At 38.1% G+C, this 6,516-nt stretch overlaps 1 long non-coding RNA gene across 1 annotated transcript; it reads right to left on the reverse strand.

Moving 5' to 3' along the window:
* Nucleotides 1–1,701: 1,701 nt before the first annotated feature.
* LOC134869641 (uncharacterized) lies at nucleotides 1,702–5,525 on the reverse strand. The gene is made up of 3 exons (XR_010166438.1): nucleotides 5,502–5,525; nucleotides 5,402–5,428; nucleotides 1,702–5,320 (listed from the first exon to the last, which is right to left on the reverse strand). It is a non-coding gene; the product is annotated as an uncharacterized LOC134869641 (long non-coding RNA).
* Between the last annotated feature and the right edge of the window lie 991 nt (nucleotides 5,526–6,516).

Raw genomic sequence — 6,516 nt, forward strand, 5'->3', positions numbered from 1 at the left:
TATGTACATACTCATTACCATCTTTATTTTCCAACTATAAGAATTTCATTGAGAAGATGAGGACACTACCGGTACTTTTTAGTATTATAAGTATTTATTAGTGAGATCTGCAATATATGCAACATTTATATGCTGCTTACACAACAATGCATAAATATTCAACATTTAATTACATCATATAAAATGTGTCATTCTGCTGAACAGTATCAACTTTGGTACACATATAAAAGGGATGTCAAATGAACATGTAAGTTAAGGTTAATTAAATATAAAAGTAATACTGTGTTGAAAAGGGAAAAGATGAAAGCAAATGAATGCATTTATAATAATACATTTTTATTTTTATAAACTGATTGTTACTGGAAGGTTCTGCATGTTAAATTAGACTTCCTTTATTGCCAAATAACTCGCTTTGTCATAGCCACATAACATTTTCAACTATCTCGGTGCAAGGGAACCATGTTGTGTCCCCCATCAAAAGTATGCGCCTTGCTGGCAAATGATTGAAAATAAAACTGTTTATTTATTTCAGAATAATATTTGTTATAGGTTTTGATTATAATTACTGACGCATTGAAGTGTTATCAAAGCTGGTAAAGGTGCAGCTAGTTTTAATGATTTTGTATACTGCAGGGTTGCTGGTGATTTTACTCCAGGGGAAACTAAAGTCTTATTTAAGTGTTGATTACATTACACATCATCAATCCAAATCTGTAAAGTGACTAAAGGTATTAAATAAATATTGTAGGGTAAAAGTACACGATTAGCCCCTGAATAGAAGTGGAGTAGAAGTACAAAGTATCTACAACTGTATTTAAATACAATATTTGAGTAAATGTGCTTAGTTACCCTACCCCACTGCCCCTCTCCCACCACTGTTCTGTCACTGACTGAGAAAAGGAATACCCTTTGGTACATTGAGATTGGTTCGATGTTTTGATGGTGTGATGACCCTGCCCTCTGCCAGTAAACGATTGAGCTAACTGGAAGTGAAATGAGATTGCTGGACTCACGTGTTAATGATTAACCAGAAGAAAGAGATTGACAAGACACACAGGAAGCCAGTGTACTTTTTGTAGAACAGGAGGGATATGGGTCTTTATTGGGACTTTGTAGAGAGACATTACTTAAGTAATGATAGAAGGTACGGGAACAACTTATTCTAAACCCGTGTCAGACAGCAGTCCTTAAATTTATGGACTTCTTCAGATAAGTCAAATGTAAATAATTACATTTCTGGTCTGGATTTGTCAGGTATTTCCAAATAAGGGTTGTTTTATATAGTTTTTTACAATTTCTTAAACACAATTTTGGAAACTATCCTGGTTTTATCAAAATACTACACAATTCACACAACCACACACCCAAACTGAAAAATACCTCATATATCCTGCAAAATGAAGCACTGCAACCAAAACTACATATACCATTATGAAAATCTAACTTTTGTACCAAACGGCACACACTTCATTCATATTACCAGATTTTTGTCTCACCAACTACACACTGTTGGGCAAAATGTAAAGCACTAACCTCTTTAGTAAGCTTTGCCATAATACTAAAATAATTCAAATTGTTGAAAATTCTTCAGATTGTTCACATGCAGAGAAATGTTTGCAGATACACACACATGCTGCTGTTATTTTTTATTTTTCACCAAAAAAGTCAATGCAAAATATGCACAGCAGATACATTGGAGTAAACAAAAATATGCTAACAAAAAACAGTAAACTGAAAAAGAAAATTACAGAAAAAATGTGCAGAAAAAATATATATAAAAAAAAGAGGCGAGAAAAATACTGTAATTAGGCAGCATCTCGCCGCATAGCTGGATCTGGCCACAACGCCTCGTCCACATCACAGGCAATATCTTCCCTTGCCAGACATCGAGGGAATAAGCGCCTTGAGTGCCTTATCCATCCCTGAATCGTACCCACATCAATTTCATCACATGCCTCTTCCATAGCCTGCAAAAGAGGCATGTGCACAAAGGGCTGCCGGTCGTAAACCTTCCACTGCCATGCTGAAAAGAACTCTTCTATGAGGTTCAGAAATGGTGAGTATGGTGGGAGGTATTGCACGACAAATGGTGGGTGGTTAGCAAACCAGGTTTGGACTGGGGCTGCATGATGAAAGCTCACGTTGTCCCATACTATAACATACCTGTTTCTTCGATGCTCTGCATCATTCATACGGTGGTATGGGCTCTTTGTTTCTTTCAGAGTTTCTCTCAAAAGGCACCTTATAAAGTTGTTTCATACTGATTTGGTTTCGCTCGAAAATGCGAGCCAATGTGGACAAACTGTTGAATACGGTGTTGTCTTGGATGATGTGACTTTGAATATCTCTTAATCTGATTTCATTACTTTCCGAAACCAAGTTTACAATGGCAGCTTCCTGTACCCCGGTGAACATTAGGCCCCTTCCTCCACCATGGTTGCATCTCTCAGTCCTTTAGTTACATGCCTGTGCTCCAGTGTAAATGTCCAAATGACAGAGGCGACAGTAAAACGGCTCAAGTTGGGCTGCACTCTCTGTCCAGCCTCTCGCATTGTCAGCCCATGGTTGATGACATGATCAACTAAGGTTGCTCTGATTTCATTGGAAAGTTGTTGTCTTTGGCCATGAACTCCTCTACCAGCTCTACCCCTACCTCTCACTCTTCATCCTCCTCTCATTCTCACTCTTCCTCTCTCTGCGACGTTTTCCATTGTTGTTGTAAAAAAAGATGCTCACCTGTGGTGCTTTTATAGTGCTTACTTCCTGATTGAAGTGCTAACAACTAAGCATTGAGGTGTTTGGCCAGGTGGCAAATATTTTGGCCAATTAGCTCATGAAATGTTATTTTGAATGGCAGTGTTTTGATATGGCAAACATGTGACTTTATGTCAGATTGTTGTGTCTTATGCAAGGAAACCGTGTTCAGTGCATTTAAAACGTGCCATTTTGAATTGCAAAATGTGTGTAAAGCAGAACATGTGTTTAGAGTTTTGGAGACTTAAGAGGTTTTGCTCTCTGTGTGTCAGTTTAAATAATTGTGCTATGCATGTCATTTTAGTGTGTTAGCAACTGTAAAAAACTGTAATACACACAATGTATATATAGGTAAACCAATCAGAGAGAAAGAGAGAGAGTATGTGTTTGTGTGTTGTAGGGGAGAGGTGCTCGTAATTTTTTACATTGTTAGGTTATTTATACTATGCCTTAAGATGGATACTTTGTTACAACAGGAAGGTAGAGGGGGATTTATTTATTAGTCCATCTGCCTTTCTATATATAATACACATTTATTATATAGGAATAAAACCAGATCCAGGACTTAAAGTGAACATACTGTATGTGTGAATTGAGCAACTCATACAACTGAAAACTAGTCCTAAAGGACAGTGCAACAAAAACATGTAAACTAAATCTGCCAACACCAGAAGGAACCAGCTATGAACTTTCTGTTAAAAAACATCAACAGATGTTATACAACCATACCCTCCAACACCCCATTGTTACAGGCTGCATCGACACTACAGCTTTTTCATTTGCCTTTTCCTAAATACATCTTTATTCTTGCTTGTGTGTATTATGCAAAAGAGATAATATGTACAGCACCCAACAACTATATTTTCCCTCAAAGGCTGATCCTAAATTTCTTTCTTGGAGACTAGTATTCATTTTGAAATGGTTCGTTTTGGTTTTGTTTGTTTCACCGCAACAGTGTCCAGTAATCCATGAGGACAATAATGTCCATGTGAACAATAATGTCCTTGTGAATGGGGACATGGATGAAGTAACCTATGGCAATGTAGTTCGATTCAGCTGCAAATCCAACACTGAAGTGTTAATTGGGCCAACAGATCTATTGTGATGAAAATGGAGGGTGAGTAGACCAAGTTCCAAGATGCAAAGGTATTGCAGGGTGTGAAACGGGAAATACAAAGTGTCTTGTGTTTCTTTCCATTTGCCTTTTCCTAAAGAAATGTTTATTCTTGCTTGGGTATTATTCAACAGAGATAATATGTATAGCACCCGAGATTGAAAATGGTGATATGCTTGGAGAAATCCAAGAGTACAAAGAAGATCAAGTCCTGGAGTTTCGGTGTAAACCCTCGTTTACACGCACTGAAGCCAGAGATTCAAAATGCACAAAGCAAGGAGTAAGAGCAGAATGGAGCCCCACACCTTTGTGTGAACGTAAGGATAAACAGAGTTATCCAATGTGCTGGTGACACTTACCAATAAATGTTGGTTCTGACGTATAATATGTGTACTGTTCCAACACATACAGCAATAAAAAGTAAACTACAACTGCCAGCGCTGAAAGGAACCAGGTATGAACCTGCTTATAGAAACACGTTTTCACCTGGTGACGAAGTGACGGTAAATTGTGGAGACAAGTACTGGATTTCTAACCGTCAAGGCACCTCATTAGTAACTACATGCAAAGAGGACGGAGAGTGGACTATCAGACCGATTTGCCAAGGTATGATACTACTGTGATTGCTGTTTTTACTGTGTATGGTTCATTAAGCTGTGATGATGGTGGTTACATTTAAATTATAACGAAGTGGGATGGAGGACCGACAACGCCATCTGTTGACTTGCACCCCAGGATATAAACATAAAAAGAGTATGACACAGGTTCAGGACTGAGGGGCAGAGACGTGTTTCAGAATAAAGTCACTTTTGTTAATTGTAAATCAAAAGAAAAAGGAAACTCAGGAAGACGGTGCTGGAAGACAAAATAATGGGTTATAAAACAACAAGAATTACTCAGTTTTAAAAGGATCTTTATTATATAATGGGATTAAAATTGTTATCTAAAATGTAACATTTAAAGTTTCTTGTTTCTATAAAAACAAGTAACTAAATCTAAAGTGAGCTGAGGCCAGTTAATGGGGTGGCAGGCTACTCCTCGTGACACTAGGGTGCAACCAAATACTCATCAGGTGCAGCCACAGAAAACCACACACAGCAAACAGGTCACTCACTCGTGCTTCCCGGTGATCTTCACCACAACAAATAATGAGGGTGACTAGCCCCCCCAGTGACCGGCACTCAGCTTTACAAACGGAAAATAAATAACTGAAAACAAGGTTAAACAAACAAAGAGGAACCCCAGTTGGCTAAACAAAGACTAAACTGAAACTAAACTATAAAGAGAAAGGCAAAACAAGCTAACCCAGTCAATATAAACAAAACAAGCAAAAAAAGCTAAATATAAACAAACAATATAAACTAAATCAAAACAGAATAAACCAAACAGTTAACTGGCCTAAACAAAAACAGCAACTGGCATACACAAAAAAAAAAACAGCAGCAGGTGAACCTAAAGGCAATGGTAAAAGCAATCCAGTTAAAGATTAACCACCATGAGGCACAAACAATTGAGGTTCTTTGCTCTACTCACCACAGGAAGAAAGAGTCACAGGACAAACTGAAAGGAAACAGCAAGTGAGCTACAAAAACTAGAAGTCACGGAGACCAATGTTTTGAGAGAGACAGCCTACCTGCACCACCGACCATGAAGGCAGAGCCAAAGGGAAGAACAATGGCAGCAGGTGCAATTTATACTCTGCACTAATTAGGGCAGTGGTTGGGGGAGGAGTCCGGCCCTGAGCTGCATTTCCCAAGCACCTCATTACAATTACATGACATTTATAAAGGGTTTTCTTATTCTAGAGGTTACTTGCAGCAAACTAAGAGTCCCAGATGTGACCTCATGGGACTCCTTTTGGAAGCAAACATACAAATTGGGTGAGACGACAGGTTACAGGTGTCAGACAGGCTACAGGAGCAAAGATGGTGCCAACAGGGCCACATGTACCCGAGATGGATGGCAACCAAATCCACTTTGTCAAGGTATTGTGAAATAAACCTTATGTTTATAATATTTCTGTTATTTTGTTTCCATATTGGGATAGAGGGGAAGGAATTTCTACTATATATTATATTGTTTATTCTCATGGCTATTTTTACTAACCAAGTCCCAGGAACTAATTACAGCTAAACACAGGAACAGTCAGGAATTTACAGTACCTTTTATACCACATGCAGTCACTTCAATATACTAGTAAGCTGATCCAGTCGGTGATGTTTATTGCAGATAATGTATATTGTCTGGCACTCCATGGTCTCTTCTGATTGCCTAAATAAGTCAGAGTGTAAGGAAGTCCATGAGGAAATCATCCTACTTCCCACATTGTTTTCAAACACAAAATCAGTAGTAGGTAATAGTGTTTGGGCTTTGTTGCGAGTTTCTAGTCTTTTTCAATACAGCATGATGTTCATTTAGTGTATTATTTTCCTATTTAGGTAAACTAGACATTAGAGCAATGTATGCTTCAGGTTGTTGCTAACTTGTAATAGACAAGAAGCAATTTTTTTAAACATACATTTTTTTTTTGTTTCTTATCAGTGGTAGCAAAACATTACAATCCAGTACCTAAACTGTACCGGTTTTTACAAGTCCTACGTTTTGGCACAACACCAGTCCTTGCAGATGGAGACCTCAAGTACACCAGG

This window comes from Eleginops maclovinus, chromosome 9 (assembly GCF_036324505.1).
Source record: "Eleginops maclovinus isolate JMC-PN-2008 ecotype Puerto Natales chromosome 9, JC_Emac_rtc_rv5, whole genome shotgun sequence".
Lineage (NCBI taxonomy): Eukaryota > Metazoa > Chordata > Actinopteri > Perciformes > Eleginopidae > Eleginops > Eleginops maclovinus.